The following is a 24,692-nucleotide window of genomic DNA, read 5'->3' as shown; positions in this document are numbered from 1 at the left end:
AGGCAAGAGCATACAATGGAGTCAAGACAGTCTCTTCAATAAATGGTGTTGGGAAAATTGGACAGATACATGCAAAAAGATGAAACTAGATCACCAACTTACAGCATGCACAAAAATAAACTCAAAGTGGATAAAGGATTTAAATGTAAGACCAGAAACCATAAAAATCTTAGAAGAAGCCATAAGCAGCAAAATAGCAGACATATGTCCTCGCACTATCTTTACCAATACAGCTCCTAGGGCAATGGAAACTAAGGAGAAAATAAACAAATGGGACAACATCAAAATAAAAAGCTTCTGCACAGCAAAAGAAACCATCAACAAAACAACAAGAAAGACCACTGCATGGGAGGACATATTTGCCAATGTTATCACTGATAAGGGTTTAATTTCCAAAATTTATAGGGAACTCATACAGCTTAACAAAAGGAAGATAAACAATCCAATAAAAAAAATGGACAAAGGACCTAAATAGACACTTCTAAAGAGGACGTTCAGAAGACCAAGAGACATATGAAAACATGCTCAAAGTCACTAATCATCTGAGAGATGCAAATCAAAACAACAATGAGGTACCATCTCACACCTGTCAGAATGGCTATCCTCAACAAATCAACAAATGACAGGATGTGGAGAGAAAGGAACCCTCCTGCACTGCTGGTGGGAATGCAGACTGGTGCAGCCACTGAGGAAAACAGTATGGAGTTTCCTCAAAAAATTAAAAATGGAACTCCCATTTGACCCAGTGATCCCACTTCTAGGAATATATCCCAAGAAAACAGAAACACCATTCAGAAAGGATATATGCACCCCTATGTTCATAGCAGCACAATTTACAAAAGCTAAGATTTGGAAACAGCCTAAGTGTCCATCAGCAGATGAGTGGATTAGAAAACTGTGGTACATTTTACCATTTGCAACAGCATGGATGGAACTGGAGAGCATTATGTAAGCGAAATGAGCCAGTCAGAGAAAGATAAATATCACATGATCTCATTCATTTGTGGAATATAATGAACATTATAAACTGATGAACAAAAATAGAGACAAAGAAGCATCCAACAGACTCAAACTTCAGTGGGAAGGCAGGGGGAGTGGTGGGTGATAGGCATAAGAGATCAACCAAAGGTCTTGTATGCATGCATCTAAGCATAACTAAGGACACAGACACTAGTAGGGGGAGAGTATGTGCTGGGGTGGGGGGCGGTGTTGGCCGGGGGGAGGTCAATGGGGGGAAAAAGAGACAAATGTAATACTATATGTAATACTTTAAACAATAAAATAAAACTTAAAAAAAATAGTCATAATCAGTGTGTGCTTATCCATGAGGCCCTGATCAACTGCTTTCTCTGCCACTGTGCCCCAAGACTGACATTCTGATTTTATAATCGGTTTTCTAGATGACCTTTCCTCTCTCTCCTTTTTAAGGGAAAAATTAAAGAAGCTTTTAAAAATGGTAGTTTCATAAACAATTATGCATACACAAGATAGATAATTAATGTTCTTCCCTTTTCTGTGCACATTTCTATAGTGTACTTGTTTTAGTAAGAGAAAATACATGTGACTGCTTTGTAAAACAGGGGCCCCAGTTCCTTTCTTGATGCGAGCTTTAACATTTTCAAGCTAAGTTAATTATTATATGGATAGAAAAGTGTTCTCAGCTTTCCTCCTCTGGATTTCTTTGCTTTCTCTAAGCACAGATCTCTCTTTTTTGAAATTCTGTCTTCCATTGATATCCAAATTCTGCTAAAATTTCCTGGTCTTTAATCAGTATTGTGATAATTAGAACTATTTTTTCATGTAATTCTCTTTCACTGTTTTTCCATTTAGCTTCCTACTCCAGCCATCCCCCAGAAAAATGAGGGCTGATGCTGTCCACCTCCCACCATCCAGAGCAGCGGTTCTCAACCTGTGGGTAGCGACCCCTTTGGCAGTCTAATGACCCTTTCACAGGGGCCGCCTAAGAGCATCCTGCATATCAGATATGTACATTATGATTCATAACACTAGCAACATTACAGTTATGAAGTAGCAACGAAAATAATTTTATGGTTGGGTCACAGCATGAGGAACTGTTTTTAAAGGGACAGAAGGTTGAGAACCACTGATGCAGAGCATTTACCTGGTAGCTACTACCTTTATTTCAATGACTCATCTCCATGCCTTTATTTCTAGCCTTGACTAAGACATTTGTGAGGGTCGGGAGAAAGCTAATTGGTGAAGGGATCTGATGAGTAAAAACAGAGGAGGATAAATGAGAATTTCCCCCAATAGAAGAAGATCTGCAGGTCTTAGTGGAAGTCTTCAGAACAGAGAAGCACAATAGGAAGTGAAGATGTGAAGGAGTTGAACCTCTATCTCCTGTTGTAAAGCAGTGATATACAATGTGGAATCCAAGAACAGGGGATTATGAACTGTTTATAGCTGACCTATGATGAGATACAGTCATCGAGAATAAGTGTTTAGAAACCTTCAACAATTTGAGAGGGCAACTGTGTAAGTCCCAATCTAATGAAAATTTGGGACTTATTAAAATAAATGCATAGCAATTTCCAGGATGACTGCTACAATCTATAAGCGCTGTAGAAATTCAATTAATGCTAAAGCTTGCAGGCAAATAATTGTGGATTAAGTAGATGGAGATTTTGGTCTTAAACAATGAATGAACTTTGAATGGAAGTGGGCAGAAAAGTCAGCAGTAGGAGTAAGGGGAGATCAAAAGTAATTTACCTCATCCTCTCTTAAAAATAACTTAATTAAATATCTATGCAGTTAAGTCTACTGAAGAGTCTCTTAGCTTGTATGTTATTAGAATAATTAGAATATGAATGGATTGCTAAAAATATGTTTTATTTTTACCTAAAGTTAAATGTGAAAAATGTTTTTAACAGATATTTCTTGTTACTTTACCAGTTACTGGTAATTAATAAACAAAATAAATAATGTTAATCATGGAGCCTCCTGTCAAATTATTTTTGTCTTTATCTCTTAAAAATTTTAAACTGCTTTTATTTTTTAACTCTTACACCTTATTCCATGTATTTTGTTAAAAATATCCTTACAATGCAAAAATAAAAAATGTAACTTATGGATGATTAAAATTCAAACATCCTATTATTAATGAATATATCTATGGCCTATTTGTAGTGTAAATAAAGCTTTCTATTTCCTGTCACCTTTCACTTACTTTGCAGTGCTAACACATGCCTAAATAAAAATACTGCATGATCACTACAGAAAATAAAGGTATAATATTTTTTACACATTGAAGGTGGAGGAAGGAGATCTTACTTCTAACCTGTAGTGTTTTCTTGTTCTGTTGACAGACAATGGATTGTTTCCCATCATTTTTGAAAGTATTTTTGACTGGAATAGTTGAGAAAGCTCCTGTATTATTAGACTATTTGGGGCAGAATCACCTCAAATAGAAAACCATTTGATGAACTAAAAAGGAAGTGGTGTAATTCTTGCTTCACATATTTTTTATTAGACTTAGAATAATTGTAGTGTCTTTTCTCTTGATTAAGTGTTTTTTTTCGTTGGTTTTTTTTTTTTTTTTTTAAATGAACTCTATGCTTAGAACAGTTTGGATTTGAAGAAAAATTGAGAAGATAGTACAGAGAATTTCCGTACCTTCTACATCCAATTTTACCTATTATTAACATCATACATTAGCATGGTATGTTTGTTACACCTAATGAACCAGTATTGACCTTGTTATTGATACCGAATTTTTGGACTCGAACCCGGATTCTTTGTCCCCTGGAATCAAAGAATGAATCCACGGACAGACAGTGGGATAGCAAAGGTGGAAATTTATTGAAGAACAAGTACAGACTCCCATGTGGGGAGAGAGAACAGTCCCACAGAATGAACTCCCAAGTAGGGAGGGGGAAAGGGTCCCATTGAGTTCTTTTTTCTCATGGCTTATAAAGGCTGCAGTTCCTGTGTCCTGATATCCCCTCTGATTGGTCACTCCCCTTCAGTTGGTTACTATAGTGATTCCTAAGGCCCTCCTCCCTCATAGTCCTTCCATTCCTCTGAGCTTTCTTCTTTTCCATCTGAATGAAGGGCTTCCTTCTCTTTATTTTGTAAATATAGACCTTTCCTGGCTACTTCCAGTTCCCTTGTCTTATGTAAATGCAACTGTTGCTGCTCCCTTGTCCTATGGAGATATAACTGCACCTGGCTTCCTTGTGTTAGGGAAATGTACCTTCTCCCAGTCTACAGTCCCTCACTTTTCCATGGACCCCAATTCTAAAAGATTCCTAATCCTGCCTATGTTCCCCCTAAAATTCCTGCTTCATTATTAACTTAAGCCCATATTCATTCAGAGTACCTTAGTTTTTACCTAGGATCTTTCTGTTTCCTGGTACTCTCCAGGATACTACAGTTCATTTAGTTTTCATGTCTCTTTCAGATTTTTATTTTTTGACTGAGACAGTTCTTCAGAAATACCTAGGTTTTTACTGAAATAGAAATTTTTAGGGGTAAAAAAGGCAAGTTTAGGGAATTTTTAAAATTAAGGGGGGGTCCATGGCAGAAATACAGGGCTACAGAGCTACAAAGGTTACATTTCCATAAGACAAGGGAGAGGCAGCAATTACATTTCCATAAGACAAGGGAACTGGGAGTAGCCAAAGGTCTATATTTACAAAATAAAGGAGAGCTTCACACTTCCCTTGTGAGGTTTGACCTTTAAGCTCAGAAGTTGCTATAGTGACCAAATCAAAGGGGAATAGTGGCCAATCAGAGGTGATATGGAGGCACAAAGATTACAGCCTTTATAAACTAAACAGTGGGGAAAAAGGAACTCCATGGGACTCTTTCTCCCTCCCCACGTGGGAGTCTGTGCTGTGAGATTCTTTCCCCTCCCCACACTTGTTCTTCAATAAATTTCCACCTTTGCTATACCACCTTCCCTCTGTGGATTCATTCTTCGACTCCAACAGGCAAAGAGTCTGGGGAAGCCATCCTGCCCAGGGGAACACCACATGTTCTAGTCCAAAAACCCCGTATCATTATGACCTTGATACTTTTGTGGACTACTGGTCAGGCATTTTTCCCTCAACTGGAATTTGTCTGATCTTTTTCTCACGATTAGATTGGGGTTATGGGTTTTTAGGAGGAAGACCAGAGAGGTAAAGTGCAGTTTTCACTTCATATCAATAGTACCTATTGTCAACATAATTTATTACTGTTGATGTTGACCTTGATCACCAGGCTGAAGCGGCGTTTGTCAGGTTTCTACATTGGAAAGTTACTTTTTCCAAAACTATTGTTCTTTGAACCACACTGACGAACACTGCCTTGCAAGCTTCCAATCACTATCTACCTTATTTTTCTCATTCTCTACTCTTTACACAGGCAATATTTTTTATTACTGAAATATTTCTATCATTTATCTTCTACAATTTCCCCCTCATTCAACACCAGAACTAAGCCTATGTATAAAATGGGAAGTTATTAAGCAGTGAGAGCTGAGTTTATTAAAGATTGACCTGCTCCAATATTCTGTTAATATAATGAAAATAGCCATCAGAAAGGCCCCATTTATAACTATGTCAACTGAAAAGGAGAATATAGTGGCAAATAAATCCATGTAGCCATTAACTAACTGTTTGAATTAGTTTGTTGATAGAATGTTCACCCAATTGGAGAACCCTGAGTAGAGCTGGTGTTGGCATTGGAAGAGTCAGTGCAGGTGTTGGCATTTACTGGTGTTGGCTTTGGGACAGGCTAAACCCACCGGAAAAAAGAACATGTGAATTAGAGTTGCAATACTATTTAGCTTCGCAGGTGTATTAATTTCCTAGGGCTGCTGTAACAAGGACCACTGGCTGTGTGGCTTAAAACACAGAGATTTGTTCTCCCACTTTCCTGGAAGCTAGACGCCTGAAGCTGGCAGATTTGTGTTTTGTTATTGGCAAAACTGTGTACTCCTCTAAAGGCAAGAGAGAATCCATCCCTGCCTTTTCCAGCTTCTGGTGGTGTTGGTGCTCTTGTCGCAACATCAAGAAGGGTTCAAGAATCTGGATAAGGCTGTGCGTAGATTAAATAGGAATCCAGAGACTAATAAAGAGTCGGGAGATGAAATATAATTTTGAAAGGCATTTGGGGGTCAGAGGAGCTTAGCTAAAGGAACTAAGATCCAAGATCTAAATTCTCAAGTCTAAGGTCTTAAAGCCTAAGTTCTTAGGTTCTCCCTGTCCCCAGGACCCCCATGCTTTTTATTAACAAAACTTGTCCTGAGGCAAGGAGAGACATACACTTCAAAGAGTATACAGGATGGGGGAATTAGCCTACGGCTGTACAGGTGTTTGGCCAGTAGGAGGCAATAACATGTAGATTAAGATGCCTTTTAGCTGTCTGGCAGCCACAATCAATTTAATGTATCCTATTCAGGTTTGGGAAAATGCCTTCAGCCATTCCCAGATGCAGCCCTGCTGTCATGCTGGAATTGATCTCCGGCATGGTGGTTCCATGAGTTTCTTAACTTCCATGGCTTCATACCTTCAGTCTCTGCCTCCTCCTTCGCACTTCCCTCTTCTTTTCTCTCTGTGTTCTCTTCTTTGTTCCTCTTATAAGCTCACTTGTCATTGGATTTGGGTCCCAGTAATCTAGGAATATCTCATCTTGATATCTTTAACTTAATTATTACAACTGCATCAACTTTTCCTAAATAATGTTGCATTTACAGGTTCCAGAGATTCAGACAGAAATATATCTTTTGGAGATATATACTGTTCAACCCACTGCATAGGGTAAGGGTAACACACGCTTTACTTAATTCCATTAGTTTTTAAAAGCCAACCTTGGCATTATACCCATGAAATTTTCAGGATAAATGAAAAAATAATGATGATTTAAATGAATCACTCATAAGACTTAGTACAGTCCTTAGGGCACTGAATTGTGTAGGAAGATGTAAAAATCTGAATATTATTGAATCTCTTATGAGAGAAAATGAAATGAATAGTTAGAGGATAAGTATATTAGCAACAGTAACTGCCAAGAGCTTCTATATGACACTACACTACATGCTCATTTTGTTCCATTCTTTTATAATAGTATCCACGGGAAATCATCACGTTTCTACTAGAAGATCCAATTTCACATCCAATTGCTATTATTTTTGATACAATCAGCACTATCACAACCTTGTAGAAACATAATTTAATTTTTCTTTGATATGCTAGTATATTTATAGGTCTGTTTGCTAGCTTACATTTATATCTTTAACTTCTGCTAAATATTATAGAGAAAAATATTCTCAGATTCATGATTCCACATGATTCTTTATTTCACTTACCATCTTACCATAATAGTCATCAAAGTGTGTTGTAGTTTTGCATCCCTAGTAAGTAGTAAATGTTCATGAATATTTCTTATGTAAATAAACATTAAAAAATGAAGACAAAATGTGACAGAATGATTTAAATAAAAGTCATATGAGTTTGTTCATGGTAGAAATGCACCGAATAATTTCAATTCTAGTCTGTTCCTCTAATTGACTGAGAGTAGCATTATTATGTTATATTATCAATACTAGAGGCCTGCAGGGATAGGGCCAAAACTGGCTCTCTGACATCCCCCGAGGGGTTCCAGATTGTGAGAGGGCACAGGCCAGGCCAAGGGACCCCACCAGTGTACAAATCCGTGCACCGGGCCTCTAGTATGCTTGTAAAATCTTTGGTTAATCTCTTCCCAGCCTTCCCCTGCCCCACTTCCCTCTGAGATTCATCAGTCTGTTCCATGTTTCCATGCCTATGGTTTCCACTACTGAATTGACTGTCTGCCCCCTGGTGGTCAGTGCACGTCATAGCTACTGGTCAGCCAGTCGAAAGGTTGGCCTGTCAGCCAGTTGCTTAGGATTTTATATATATAGATGTTTAAATACAGTGACAATTGATGATGAATAAAACAGTAATTAAATAATATATGTTAAGGGTCTAGAGATAGTAATAAATTTAAGAAATATTTTGATGTAGTCCTACTTGTTTATTTTCTATTTAGTTCCCATTGCCCTAGGAGCAATATCAATGAAGAAATTGCTTTGGCATATGTCTGAGATTTTGCTGCCTGTGGATTCCTCTAGTATTTTTATGGTTTCCCATCTTATGTTTAAGTCCTTTATCCATTTTGAGTTTATTTTTGTGTATGGTGTAAATTGGTGGTCTAGTTTTATTTTTTTTACATGTATCTGTCCAATTTTCCCAACACCATTTATTGAAGTGCTGGTGGGGATATGGAGAAAAAGGAACCCTCATGTGCTGCTGGTGGAATGCAGACTGGTACAGCCACTGTGGAGAACAGTATGGAGTTTCTTCAAAAAACTAAAAATGGAACTCCCATTTGACCCAGTGATCCCACTTCTAGGAATATATCCCAAGAAACTAGAAACGCCAATTAGAAATGATATAGGCACCCCTATGTTCATAGAAGCACAATTCATAGCAAAGATTTGGAAACAGCCTAAGTGCTCATCAGTAGATGAGTGGATTGGAAAACTGTGGTACATCTACACAATGGAATACTATGCTACGGTAAAAAAAGAAGGAATTATTACCATTTGCAACAGCATGGATGGAACTGGAGAGCATTATGCTAAGTGAAATAAGCCAGTCAGAGAAAGATAAATATCACATGATCTCACTCATTTGTGGAATATAATGAACAACATAAACTGATAAACAAAAACAGATCCAGAGACAGAGAAGCATTGATCAGACTGTCAAACCTCAGAGGGAAGGTGGGGGAGGGTGGGGGGGAAGGGGGAGAGATCACCCAAAGGACTTATATGCATACATATATGCCTAACCAATGGACACAGACAACAGGGGGGTGAGGGCATGGGGGGGTAATGTGGGGATAAGGACACTATGTAGTAACTTAATCAATAAAAAAATTAAAAAAAGAAATATTTGCTGATTCCAAACAATAAATCATGTTAGAATTTCTGAAAGGAGAAGCGGTGAAAAGACATGAAGTAGTGCTTTTGTGGTACCTGATTGCTGAGATGCTTCCCAATGATCCTGCCTCCTGTATTCACACCACTGTGCAACCCCTTCCCACACAGTCTGTGAGAACAATAGAGTATGGTAAAAATAATAATGATGTCATTTCTGAGATTAGGCAATAAAGCACACTTGTTTGGGTTGTGTGTCCCTCTCCCTCTTCCACTTCTGTTCTCTGTATCTCTCGCTGCCTCTCCCTCCAGCTTGTTCTGGGCAGAACACTATGCAGAGGCCCACACATTGAAGAACTGAGGCCTCTAATACTTTCTTAAAGTTTCTCCAATTTTTTTTCTTAAATTGAAATGTCACCTTGTTTTACACACTAAGTTAATAATGCTAGTAGCATCTCAGTCTGTGATCTCTTCACAGCTTGGAAAACCTAACAGCTCTAAATGTAGCCTGTTTCCTATGCTTTTATACTTAGACCATGAGAGTTCTACAGTCAGGAAAAGCATTAGGGATTTCTGCCTTCTGCAGTGGTTCAGAAAGAAGATGGTGGACCAGTAAAATAGAGCATTAATCCCTTCACTTGGAAATAGCCACATTGTGTTTAGTTATTCTCTATGTTCCTGCATGTTTCCATCAGAAGATTGTTCTCTGGCCCAACTAGATTTTCTAGCAAGTCATGAGCAGCCCTATGTTAGAGGCCCACATGCTGAAGAATTGAGGTCTCTGACCAGAGAGAAACTAAATCAAGAATATGCTCCAGTTCAGGTAATAACTTCAGATGACTAGAGCCCAGACTAACAGCTGGACTGAAACCCACAAGACACACTGACTGAGCCACCCAGCTAAGCCACTGCTGGATGCCCAACCATCAAAGAGTGGGTGAGATAAAAAAAAAATGTTTGTTAAACTGCTAAGTTTGGGGGTCATTTGCTATGTAACAATAGATAAATAATAGTATTTCCATATTATTGGAAAGGCAGTTTTGAATGGCAACACACACACACATAACAAAATAACTACCAATAGCTGCATAAATACTAGATTCTAAATGCATTGTTTGCAAAATAAGTCCAGAGGAGAGAAATATGATATTCAGCTCGATTGGTAGGGAAGGCTTTGTAAAGAGAAAAGAATTGAGCCAGGTAAGATTTGCATAGATCTTCTAAAATGTGTGCATAAATCAATACACACCAGATAGATGTGATTTTTATGTATGCCTTGTGGAAACCAGTCTCGTTACTTTATTGTTGAGGCACAGTAATCTATGCAATCTTTCATAAATTCTCCTGGTAATTAGTTTCCTGGAATATTGCTGGGTGGCAGATTCAACTCTTGCTACTTTGCAGCACTCTGGGAAATACGTGAATTATAGGACATATAGTTCTGCTAGAAAGTGATGCTAAGATGTTTCATTTTCAGAAAATATACAACATGTATAATCCCACATCAAGAATGCAGGCTGCACATAGACACTGAGAACTCCACAGGGATGATACTCAGCCTCACCTACTGACTTCCCTTGTGGCACTAAATGTTTTGTTCCTTTTCCTGTATGTGATATGGAATTTTTGGACTGAACCTGGATTCTTTGTCTGCTGGAATTGAAGAATGAATCCACGGACAGAAGATGGTATAGCAAAGGTGGAGATTTATTGAAGAACAAGTACAGACTCCCACTTGGGGAGAGGGAAAGAGTCCCACAGAATGGACTCCCAAGTAGGGAGGGGGAAAGGGTCCCACTGAGTTCCCTTTCCCTATGGCTTATAAAGGCTGCAGATCCTGGTGCTTTGATATCCCCTCTGATTGGTCACTATTCCCTTAGACTGGTTACTATAGTAACTCCTGGGCTCAAAGGTCAAACCTCACATGGGACATGTGAGGTTCTCCCCAGCTCCTTCCCCATTGTTCCCCTATTCCCTCTGGGCTTTATTCTTCTTCTGAATGAAGGGCTTCCTTCTCTTTATTTTGTAAATATAGACCTTTTACTGTTCCCAGCTTCCCAGCTTCCTCATTCTATGGAAATGTACCTTCTGCTGCTCTGCAGCCCAATGCTTTCCTCCATGGTCCCCTTAATTTCCAAAATTTCTAAAATTTCCTAAACCTGTCCTATTTACCCTTAAAATTCCTGTTTCATATGGATACAGGAGACTTTAAGGTTCAGTGTTCTTGACCTTTCTGGAATGTTACCTGCCCATGTAGAATCTTGGAAGAGGTTGAAATTTCCCTTTTAGTCTTTCTTGAACTGAAACACCACCTTTACTACATACTCAACTAATAACGCTGGTTCTGCCTCCCAGTTAACATCAGTCTGTGATCTCTTCACAGTGTGGAGAACCCGCTAAGGTCTAAATGTAGCCTGTCTTGCATGCTTTGTACCCAAGCCATGAGAGTCCTCAGGTCAGGAAAATCATTAGGAATGTTTACCTTGTGCAGTGGTTTAGAAAGATGTGTTTGGGGGCAGGTAGAATGTAGTATTAATCCTTGTACTTGAAAATAGCCATCTGACTTTTATTCATTCTCTATGTCCCTTTACCTTCTCATCAGAAGATTAATCTCTGGCCCAGTGAGATTTTCTAGCAAGTGCTCTTTATCTCTTCATGCTGCTCTCTCAGACTTGTAGTAAAATATGGTTGTACTGTATTGGGTTAGAGGTTGCAACCCATAGTGCTCATAAAACTTATTGGAAGATTTCAGAATTCACTAGTAAAACTCTGTATAAATGAATTTCTCTAAATTACATTTAGAATAGTTGAGGTTTGCATTGCCAATTGGGAGAACTACATAATTAATATGAACTACATAATTAATATCTACTAATGTAGATATTGCAAGCAAATCCTGTAAAACATAAGGACTATATTTTCTTTATAAGCTTTCAAAATAACTTTTCCAATTTATTGAATTCTTCAGTTTTGATGATGCAAGTGTAAGTAAAGCATGAGCATGCCCACCTACTGTCGCTGGTGTTAAGATCATTGCTGTATTATCTACTTAGTCTGTACGGCACTTCGTTTTCCTATCTGTGCTGCTTTATAAGAGTGGGTGAGGAGATAGAGAGAGAGAGGGAAAGGGAGAAGGAGAGAGTATGCTTATGAAAGAAAAACATTCTGATGGGAAGATTGGATAATATTTTAAAATATTAACCAATACAATCCATCCACAACCTAGCCTCATTAGAAATCAAAGAGATAATGAAGTAAATGCTTTCTCACTTTCATAGTCATCATGCCATTCACTGGCACTTGTTAAGAAGTAATCAGTGCCAAGTGCTGGGGAAAAATTTAGAAGTGCATTTGGCATGCTGAAAAATCCTTCTGACACTTTAGAGCTCTTGAACTATCAATGTAAAAAGTCAGGGACAAAAGGCAGCATTTTGCTACAGTTAGAAAGGTTGACTCTTGTGCCTTCTCTTGTTGGTTTTATACCCAAGCACTTAAAACCTTTAATCCCACTTTTACATTTTACGATAGACCACATTTCAATGCCCCTGTTTAGAGAATTGTCCCTAATGTAGCCACCTAACACAGGGGACAATGAGCTAACCAGCTATCATGGCATAGAGACATTTCTGTTTAGCAAAAATAATTGCTTGATCTCTGCATTTGTCTGTGTGGTTGTCTTACACTTGACTCACTGCTTTGTGTCTGGAGCTTGTCATCCTGGCCCCTGTCCAGGGTGTTCATTACCTTTATTAGGCATCCTGTGTACACTGTGGAAAATACTAATGTCACAGATTTTTTGTGTGTCTTTGTCTATAAGTCAGCACTTATTGTAGAATAATTTATAGGAGGTGAAGAAAAAGAAGGGCCCTCTCACATGCTTCTAAAAATGAAATTAGTATACTGTGGGAAAACACACATACACGCAACATGATACAGTTCTAATATGTGTTCTTGACAATTAGTCTTTTCTTTTCATGAAAGATATTCTAGAATTTCAGTCTGCCATCCATTTTCCATTTCTCATTTGCTGATCTTTTATATCTTTGATCTGTATATTCCCTTTCCCACAGCTTCCTCCTTTCTCATCACCCATCTTCTGTCTTCCAGTGAGATAGCATTTTACCAAGACCTCCTTATTTTTTCATTTGAATAGGATTCTGTCAGGCAACTTAAAGCTCCAGGTCTGGCTTGACTCAATATTACAATCAAAAGACAGAACCCCTAAATTAAAATATCTATTTTTCAAGCATAGCATAGGATTTCTCTCAGGATAATTATGATATACACAGTGATAACTTCTGTTTATATATACCTATCAAATTCTATGCAAGTACAATGACTAAATTAGGCATCCTGCATGCAAAAACTTAAGTTTTATTTTTAATGTAATTTAAACTAGTAAGGCTAAATGATCACTGAAAGAACTTATTAAATAGATATTAGGACACATTACATGAAATTCTCCCCATCCTGTAACTTATATTTGCCAAAGAGGTAAAAAAAAAGTTTCAGATGTTATAAATTTTCCTAAATTTGATGGAAAATAAGAAAAAAAAATCAAAATAAGATCAAAATAACTTCAGATTATTATGCTTTTCTACTGGTTAGAACCTTTTATGCATCATCTATTCAGAATATTCAATTAAGGTCTTATAAGTGAAACAGGAATTTTAGGGGAACATAGGCAGGTTTAGGGAATTTTTTAAATTGGGGTCTCATGGAAAAAAAACATAGGGCTACAGATGGGGAGAAGGTACAACTCCATAACATAAGGAAGCCAGGCGCAGTTACATTTCCATAAGATAAGGAAGCAGCAACAGGTATATTTCCATAAGACGAGGAAACTGGAAGTAGCCAAAAAAGGTCTATGTTTACAAAATAAAGAAGTAAGAAAGCCCAAAAGGAATAGGAGGAGGAGGGAAGAGGGCCTCAGGAGTTACTATTGTAACCAATTCAAAAGGAACATTGACCAATCAGAGGGGATGTCAGGACACAGGAACTGTAGCCTTAATAAACAATGAAAACAGGAAGTGGGTGGGACCCTTTCCCTCTCCCCACGTGTGAGTCCATTCTGTGGTACTCCTTCCCTGTCCCTATGTGGGAGTCTGTATATGTTCTTTAATAAATCTCCACCTTTGCTATACTACCCTCTGTCTGTGGATTCATTCTTCGACTCCTGTGGACAAAGAATCCGGGTTCCAGTCCAAAAATTCCGTTTCATAAGCACCTTTATTTGTTCTGATATGACTCAGGAATTAACATATTTTGTGACTAATCTATTTTAGCTGACCAAAATATGGAAAAATATGTATTTTGAACTTTCATAACTTAGATTTCACAATTGATAACCTTCTCTAAGTTTTCATAAAAAATAATAAAAAAATAAAACCTCTGCTTAATATTTTGTAGTTTTGTATAGTTGCTACTAAATATAAACAAAATATAAATTAAGATAGCATATTTGCATACCTGTCATTTTTATTCTATTATCTAGAAAGCTAGAACTACTTGTATTTTTACTGCAGTTTATTGTGGACAATGAATAAATATATGTAGTAAATGATCAATAATTGAATGCAGTTCTATTTCCATTTGTTTATTTGCCTTAGAAAGGCAAGATTAATTTATTGACCACATTATTTATAACCTGTTAAACACAAAGAGGAGTTGTAGAATAATTGTTTCTTTTTGTTCAGCCTTCCTCCTTGAGGATCTATAGTCTCATTATGGGGTGATGAGCTGATAATTTCAAGCTTCTGTTTTTAGCTCTTCTCTTTCATGCCCCTTCAATAATTCATAGTGTAGACCAAACTCTGAATTGTTGGGTTGAGGAAGGATTTGTATGTGTGTGTCTGAATCGTGGGCATTTTCTTTGCTCTAGATCATGCACATATTTCCCTTCGAGGAATTGGAAGGACAGCCAGCTTTATGTGCTTCTGAAAGCCTGGCATCGTGAGCTTCTTTTGTACATAATAACTGCAGGTGCTTCTGGCACAGAAATGATCCTGCGATCTGATAGCTGTTTTTCACTTTCTGTGATCATGGCCAGTTCATAGAACACAACAAGGGTGGAAGATTGTTGTTTTCCCCTGGGCTGCCTAAAGTTACAGGGCTGATCTTTTGACCCTTAATTTCAGTGAGTTTGATTGCTCAAGAAACCCCAGTGTGCATATTTGGAGCTGGTATGGCATTTTGCCGTTGAGTTGATTGTCAATATCCTAACACACTCATATTATTTAGAAAGAGAGAGGTATAGAGTCATTTATGTAATTGCCTTTCATTTTAAAGAGTTAAATGCAACTAGTGTCACAAACAAACTACCTCACCTCCTCTAATGGAATATTTTAGACCTGGTGATGTATTTCGGCAAACGACTGCTGTGATTACGGTGTCACTGCTTCCCCTCCTTGTGAGGTCTAACACTGCCCATCCGCAGGCTGCAGGGTCACAGGAGAAATGCAGTCGGTCATCACTGGAATGCAGTCAGTTCAGGAATTCCAGTTTTTCAAAAATAAAATTATTTTAATAAGAAGGGATTTTTAAATAAGTAATGCAACGTGGTATTAAAAATCGCTACTCTTACTACAGTCCTAATCTCAGACCACATTAAAATGAATTGGTTTTAGTAAGTATTTTAATTGTTTCCTCTTCTGATTTTCATTTCCTTACTCCTCATCAGCATCTCTCATCAGCCCGAGTTTAAAATATTCCCTGGGAATATTCATCTATGTTCATCCCAGGGAAATTGATCAGGTATTTAAAATATGAATTCGTTTCTCCATAATAACCAGCCTGATCCTACTGGCAAATCATTTAATTTAAGACGGATGTTCATTTTTGCCTCACTCAATGCTGCCTTGTTCTCAATTCCTGCTTTGTTTCTCAAAGGTGATTTGGTTGGTGAAGTTAAGTGCCTTTTAACCACTAGAGGGAAACACCAATCTACTATGAGCAATGCAGTGTCTTCACATGGCAACTATCTTCCTGAAGCTTCAGGTGCTGCAGTTTGTTTTGTGTTGATCTTTTCTTTCCTGAATATTGACAGCATTGTAATGAGAAATCAGCAAAGGGTGTATATTGATCAAAAATATTTAGTGAGAATAATTTCCTTTTTATTGAATGCTTTGGAGCCTAGTCCTTGCTGTAGTTAATGTATTTTTGAAGTAAATTGAAGTAAATAAATGGCTCCAGGTCACAAGGGACATGCTCTCATGTAAACCTTTCTTTTCACATCAGATCCAGAAAGCAATGCTCTTTAAATGCTGCTGTACTGTGTTCACGCAAAACATATCGAGTGAGCAAACAAGCAGTTACCGAGTGTTACTTCATTCTAATAGAAAAAAAATATTTTTTAGACAAATCAGATTCTGTTTGCATCCTAGATCCATGATGTTAAAAGTATTCTTCACAGTGTCCTCAGTATTGTTCTGGCCCCCACATACTTTATTTATTGAATTTATATTTTTAATTATCTGTATTTTCTTACTGGTGTGTATGGGTACTTGATATGAACTCAGTTGTAGTAGTAGTCTCTTACTACTCTTACTACTACAGTTATGTAGTGTCATCTCCTTTCCTTATAACTTTATGGAGTTTTAAAGCAAAAGTTTTGGGACAATGTTGAAGGCTGAGGCTCATGACAGTAATGCTAGATAAAGGGATTTTAGGAACCCAGTAAAAATACACAGTGAGCCCTGGTGGATAGAGAGAGCGTTGGCCTGCGGACCAAAGGGTCCCGGGTTTGATTCTGGTCAAGGCACATACCTGCATTGCAGGCTACTCCGGGGCCCGGGCCCTGGTCAGGGCTCATGCAGGAGACAACTAATAGAGGTGTTTCTCTCACATAGATATTTCTCTCTGTCTGTCTTTCCCTCTCTCTTCCACTCTCTAAAAATCAATGGAAAAATGTCCTTGGGTGAGGATTAAAAAAAAAAATACCCAGGTGATTCAGTGGCATAGAATAGCTGTCAAAGTGAAGACGCTGAAGCAGGTAAAAGCAGAGAAATTATGGACACGTGGAACATTAAAATATCATAAGCTGCAAAAATAAATTTTTTAATGCATGTTGCAAAATGTCTCATTTTGCTTGTTTTCAATGTGAAGAAAGAATGCAAGATGCTTATAGATTGGCTTATTCAGTCCCAGTTGGTTTCTATATTAATGAACCCACAAAAAATAGCTAGTTAGCCCATTAAAGCAGTGTGTTTGTTACTATTTTTTTTTAATATATTTGAGCAATGATCTGTCTTGATGGATTTCTAGCTACACTTACCCTTCCATTCAACATAGTTGTAGAGGAACTTATTTTTCCTTTTAAATTACCCCTACACTTTTGACCACAATTAATTGGTGCAGGCATTTGCAATTCACCAAAGTTGGGCAAATGCACATCACTGAAGCTGGCCAGGTTCTCCTCTTGGTAATCATGTGATGGAAACCAAGACAGGAATGAGGCAGATATGCAAAAGGAAATGCAACTGGGATGGTCCTGGAAACCCTCTTAAGCAACTGTATTTCTGCAACTGCATTTTTATGCATTACTTTATGTGTGAGACCTGAATATATACAATATATATGCATTTTGATATGTCTCTTACTTGTGGTTAAAGAATCCCAACTAATCTTGGTATGAAGCAAATTTTCCTTGAGGATTTATTCTGTGAATAGGCAAAGCACGTTTTCAATAGGTAACTATCTTTCTTGTTTAAAACTGGAATGCAGATTTCTGTTGAAAAACATCTTTGGTTACATTGTATATGTAACCGAAGTTTCTCCAGTTTAACAGGAGTTAATCCCAAGGTTGGTTCTCTCCAGAAATTTAATCACCTTCTCCCACTACTCCTACCTATAACCTCTTACACATTGATACTGAAAATAGAACATGGAATTATAGAATGTTAGATTTAGAAAATGTTTACCCATTCACCCACCCCTCCCTACATCCACCCATTATTCTCCTTGTTCCTGTTGTATGGCACAGCGGTTCTCAACCTGTGGGTCGCGACCCCTTTGGCGGTTGAACGACCCTTTCACAGGGGTCGCCTAAGACCATCCTGCATATCAGATATTTACATTATGATTCATAACAGTAGCAACATTACAGTTATGAAGTAGCAAAGAAAATCATTTTATGGTTGGGTCACAACATGAGGAACTGTTTTTAAAGGGCCAGAAGGTTGAGAACCACTGGTATGGCAGGCCCTGTTCTGGCAACGTGAGATGCAGTGACATATTTTACCCTGAGACCTGAAAGAGTTCAGGAGTCAGTAAGGTGAAGAGTTGGAGGAGATATATCCCAAGAGCATAGGAACACACTTTGTGGCCACGTATAGAGTTGGGATCTACATTAGTTTAAGCTCCACTGGGTTCACTGAGTATTTGAGTTGTCTGTAGTTTTTTGCAATTATTATTTTCTTTTATTGTAGTAAAACACTTAATAAGAGATCTATGCTTTTAAGATGTTTTTAAGTGTTATTGTTATTTATAGGCACAATGCTGTATAGCAGATGTCTACAGCTTTATCTGACCTAACTGAAATGCTATACCTCTTGGTTAGCAACACCCCCTTTCCCACTTCTCCAAGACCCGGGAAACCATCATTTTATTCTTTGCTTCTGTCAGTTTGACTATTTTAATAACCTCATGGAAGTGGAATCATATAATATTTGTCCTATAACTGGCTTATTTCACTGAGCATGACATCCTCAAGGTTCATCCACGTTGTTGTCATCACATATGCAGAAATTCCTTCTTTTTAAAGGCTGAATGATATTTCATTGTATGTATATACCATGTTTTTAAATCAATTTATCTGTTGATAGATATCCTGGTTAATTCCAGATCTTGGCTATTGTGAATTGTGCTGCTATGGACATGGAAATTCTAATATCTCTTCAAGATTCTGATATTAATTCTTTTGGATAAATAACCAGAAGTGGGATTGCTGGATAATATGTTAGTTCTCCTTTTAAGTTTTTGTGGAACCTCCATAATGTTTTTCACAGTGGCTACATCATTTTGTATTTCTACCCTGTGTGCAAGTGTTTCAGTTTCTCCACATCCTCACCGTCACTTTCTTTTTAAACGGTGGCTGCACTGACAATTGTGAGGTGATATCTCATTGTGATTTTGATTTGTATTTCCCTGGTACTTAGTGACTTTGCACAACTATTCATATATCTGCTAGCTATTTGTGTCTTCTTTAGAGAAATGTTTAAAGCTTTTGTTCATTTATTTTTCTTTTTAAGTATATATATATATATATACATATATATATATATATATCCTTAAGTATATATATATATATATATATATATATATATATCCATATTTATATATATATGGATATGGATATGGATATATATATGTATATAATTTCAGAGAGAGACAGGGAGAGGGAGATAGAAACATCAATGATGAGAAAGAATCTTGATTGGCCGCCTCTTACACACCCCCACTGGGGATTGAGCCTGAAATCTGGGCATGTGCCCTTACTAGAATCCAACCCTGACCTCTTGGTTCATGGGTTGTAGCTCAAATACTGAGCAACACTGGCTGGGCTTTGTTTATTCATTAATCGAGTTATTAGGTGTTTCTTTTTAATTTTTTTAAATTGATTTCAGAGAGGAAGGAAGAGGGAGAGAGAGAGAGAGAGAGAGAGAGAGAGAGAGAGAGAGAGAGAGAGAGAAACATCAATGATGGGAGAGAATCATTGATTGGTTGCCTCCTGCACATCTCCTTTCGGGGATAGAGCCTGGAACCCAGGCATGTGCCCTTGACCAGAATCGAACTCTGAGACCCTTCAGTCTGCAGACCAATGCTCTATCCACATGCCAAACCAGGTAGGGCTGTTTTTTCTTGTTTGTTTGATTATTTGTTTGTTTTGCTATTGCGGTATTTATCCCTTTTCAGATATATGCTTTGCTAATATTTTCACCCACTCTGTAGCTTGCCTTTTCTTCCATTGATTATTTTTTTATTGTTGTTGTGTTTGTTTTTGTTGTCATTGTTTTTCTGTGCAGAAGCTTTTTAACTTGATGTAGTCCCACTTATCTATTTGTGCTTTGGTTGCCTGTCATCTTGTTGTCATATGCATAAAATCATTGGCAAAAACAATCTCATGAACTTTACCCCTATGCTTTCTTCCAGTTTTATAGTTTCAAGTGTAACACTTAAGTCTCTAATTTGTTCTGGTTTTTCAATTTCATTCTTTTGCCTGTGAATATCCAGTTTTCCTAACATAATTTGTTTGCAGACACTATCTTTTCCTCATTGCGGATTGTTGGCATTTTTGTCAAAGATCAGTTAATCATATATGCCTAGGTATTTTCACATGATAGTGCTGAAGAATTAGAAAACTGATCTAATCTATATACTTCTGTCAAGAAAATTTAGAATGGGCCTCCTATTTCTGTCAAAAGGGTTACAATTATGCTTTTATTCTGTAAGAAACTCTAGTTGGTAGGTATGACTCTTAATTTCTTTCTAATCATTTGTGATTTACTTGATCATTTGTTTATTGAATTTTATGTACAATGCAGTTCTTTCTCAAATTCACTCATTTATTTTTCTGTTTCATTTGAAACCCATAAAATAACTTTTACACTGAAGAGGTCTTTTTTTTTTCTCTAATGGCTTGTATTTATAGGGATATTCACTCCTTCAAAATTGAGACTCATTTCTTTAAACTTGCAGTAATTTCCTTTATGGTTAGCATTGCAGAAATGTCTTTATAGTTTTTCCTAGAGCAATGTTGTATAGTAAAACTGGCTGCAATAATATCAATGTTCTGTACCTTTGCTGCCAGTGCAGGAGTCAATAGACACAGGTGGTTATTGAACACTTGAAATGTGACTAATTGTGACTGAATTAATTATTTTTAATTTTTTTAAGTTTTGACCAATGTAGATTTAAATTTAAATAGCCACATATAGCTAGTAGCAATCATATTGGAAAGCATAGGTCTAGGGTATATGGTCATTTTTAAAAAAATGCTCCATTTGTGCTTAAAAATGGGGTAATTGGTAGATTTGGGGTTGCATACATATTTATGAATCAAGTTTACTATTAGTATAATTTAAATCTTTAGCCTTATAAAATTGTTTTTCTGTTTACTTTCTACCATACCATATTCATTTGTCTTGGGTGTGTCTCTTTTAGTTAAAACCTTTTATGTATTGAGCTATTGATAGGAGTGAATTCATTTCTACTATAATGTTTTATATTTTATATTTATGCTGACTTTTCTATTATATTTCTGCTGTTTTTCCTTTTTAAGGTTAATTGAACTTTTAGTCGCCTTTCTCATACACTGGTGTAGAATTATATACACTATTTTTCTAGGGTAATTACCTGAAAAATATTAATACACAAATCTTACTTTAATTGCACTTAAGGTAAATCAATGACAGGCCCTTTCTCTTGAATGATCCAAAGACATGAAAGGATTTCTCTCTGCCTAGGTATCTATCTTCTTTATCTTACATTGTCATCTAGTATAGTAGTTTTATTTGTGTTTGAACATCAAAAAGTACATATTATCATTGTTATACATATTGCTGATAGTTAATTTGATACTCTAATTTATTTGCTTAACATGCCTCTCTACTGTTAGACATTCCTTCCAATATTATTTTCCTTTTTAAAATAGAGCATTTACTAATCATGTGATGGTGATAAAAACATCACTTGTCTTTGAAATTATATACTTAGCCATATAACCTTTAAGGTTAATGAAAGATACTTGATTGATGGTCATTTTCTCTCAAGACTTTGACAATAATTTTCATTGCCATTGAAATAAACTTTTTTTTCTTATTGGAAACTTTGAGCTCTTCTTTTCATCTGTGGTGTTCTATAGTATTACTATGATAGGTCTCATTATGTTTCTATGTTTCCCTATTCTACTTAATTTTCATACTTTTCATATGTCCTGACTCTGACGTATTATCATATTGAGTGTATAGTTGATGACTTGGTTTCAGGATCCAACATTCCCCTCCCCCCTCAAACACCCCCGAACACATAGATAACAAAATTCACAAATTCTCAAATCCCTTATCTAAAATGGCATACTATTTGAATATAACCCGTGTGCATCCTCCTGTGCACTTTAAATGATCTCTAGTTTACTTATAATACTTAATAAAGTATAAACGCTATGTAAAGAGTTGTATTATTTAGGAAAAATAATAAGAAAAGAAGTCTATGCATTTAGTAAAAATGCAACCATCAAACACTTAACTACGTAGTACACATCAACAGCAATGTAACTTAAAAAATATATTTTTGATCTGTGGTTGCGTGAATCCATGGATATAGATCCCATAGATATGGAGGGCTGACTATCTGTCCCCTTTATTCTTTCTATTCAATTATTTTAATTTCCATTTGATTTTTGTTGCATCTCTTTTTATCCCATTAGTTATTGATACCTTTTCATATATTTTTTTTTACCTCTTAGTCTTTCTATGTTGTATCCTAGTTGATTTCTTCAGGCCTCTTTTTGAAAGTACAAATTATCTTTATCATTAGTCTAAATATTTATCTGATCCACTAAATTTTACTATTTTATTTTTTAAATTTATAGGATTTATATTTGTTTCTTTTAAAATGTGCCTAGTTTTGTTTGTTTGTTTGTTTAGTGGTATCTTCTTTCTTGCTCACTTAAAAGTATTTTTTGTTAAAGATATTAAGCTCATGATTTTATATTTAAGATCCAGAAATTCTAATATCTGCATTCATGGGACATGGATGTTTATTAAATTGTTTTTCCACATTCTTCTTTACAGTGACTTATTTGCTAAGGTATTTTGTAATTTTGGAGTGTGAATTCAAATTCAGCTGAGTTCATTTTTGGGAATACCAAGGCTTGTTTTCAGGGTATATCCCTTTGGAAAAAAATTTGCGTTTCTTTCTGTCTGGTATACAAAAACTCTACCAACCCAAGATCAATTTCATTTACTTTAATGTTCCTCTTGAGGTATCTAAGACCAATATTGTGGTAAGAATATATTAGAAGACAGCATCCAAGCCTGGGGCAATAAATTTTCAGAGGAGGCTTTCTCAGACAGAGAAAATAAATCTCCCTTTGCTTATGAATGATGATTTATACAATATTCTCTTTTTCTAAATGTGTATCCTTTTAAATGTTCCTGGCTTTATGAGAAGTCTCTGTCACAACTCCCCAAATTATGGGGATCAAGGGTTTATCTTCTGACCCCAAGCAGCCATGAAACTCAAAGCTCTAAATTTCTGATATTGGCATGCACCCTTAGTCACTGTGATTTGTCAGACTGTTTATTATTCTACTGATAAGTTTATATTTTTAATTCCTGTGGACTTTTCTTTCTGTTTTGTGAGCACAAAAATACATTTGCAATAATATTGTGTAGTGCTTTATTTAGTTTCTAGGCGTTCTAATGTAGGAAGATTTTACAGAATATCTAATGTGCCCTGTACACTTAGCTATATTTTTTCAGATGCATTATCTTATTTGTGCTTAATAACCAGAGGATATACTGTAGCTATCTGGCTTTCTCCATCTCTCTATATATTCTGGTTTGATTTTATTGTAAGCTTCTCTGAGAAAAAGAATAAACTTAACTTTTCCATCACACCAAATAAAACAATAACTATGTAAACAAGAGATTTAGCTTAAAGTCTTTATTTAGAACACTACTGAGAACATATACATTTTATTCAGAAAAGTGGCATATATGTATATTTTTATATAACTATTGATAAAGCAGAAAAGCCTCTATAGTAAAGATGGTACCACTCCTGCTAGCAAAGACTTAGACTAATATAAAAATGAGGCAACTTTTATTCTTCCAAAGTTGCCTACCTCTGTTATTTCATAGAACCTACTTCATATGTTCCACTGTTGTCACATACCCTTTTATTATTAGATTATTTTTGTGATGAAGATAATATTATTATTTTGTTACATGTTAAACTATGAGCTATATATCCTTGATTTTGATTTATGTTGATGGAATTGTGTCACATCAATTTCTACTATGGTTTAGTTGTTAAGTTATAATGTCTGTTAGAGACAAAAAGCAACTATTATTTGTCATGGTGCTACGGAAATATGACTGGTTAATTATAATAAAGCTTATTTTCTTAAAAGTTAATATCCGATACTTTGTATTTTAATATATGATTATAATAAAATATCTCAACAAGTTATCTATCCCTGGTGTGACAGTGAGCGTTTTAATCTTCATTGATTGAGATTTTGCATGTGTGATTCTCTAGGGAAGGTATGTAGAGAGGTTTACATACTTGCTTTATTTTTGGTGACTAGTCATAGTGCGTGGAGTTGTTTGCACAGGGTTCTGAGCTGAGTCCAGGCTCAGGAAAGAAAAGCATTTTGGTTATAGATGGAGAAAAGAGGAATGGTGGCATGGGTGCTAGAGGTTTGCCACCTATATTCCTAGGAATCGCCTTGTTCACCATATGGTAGATGATTCTTCTACATCTTCTACATGCCCAGGTGACAAGTGTGAGCCAGGCTGGTTTTCTATATAAAAAGATTGCAAATTGTCCTCATTCATGTGATGAAACCATTCTATGTCTTCCAAATATTTATATAAGGCATCAGACTACACTTCATGATAAACAGTAAGACTGAGCTCCCAAGGAATTTGTTTGGTAGTAATAGAATTGGGAGTGCTGGCAATTGACTGTGGACCATGCTGACCACAGGTAGGGATCTCAATTTAATTCAGGGAAGAAAAGGAGGATTTCTTTTCTCTGCTTATTCCTATACCTTCCCAAA

This window comes from Myotis nattereri (genome assembly GCF_964212035.1).
Source record: "Myotis nattereri genome assembly, chromosome: 6".
Classification (NCBI taxonomy): Eukaryota; Metazoa; Chordata; class Mammalia; order Chiroptera; family Vespertilionidae; genus Myotis; species Myotis nattereri.
The sequence above is the reverse complement of the archived record's forward strand: the minus strand, read 5'-3'. Positions refer to the sequence as shown.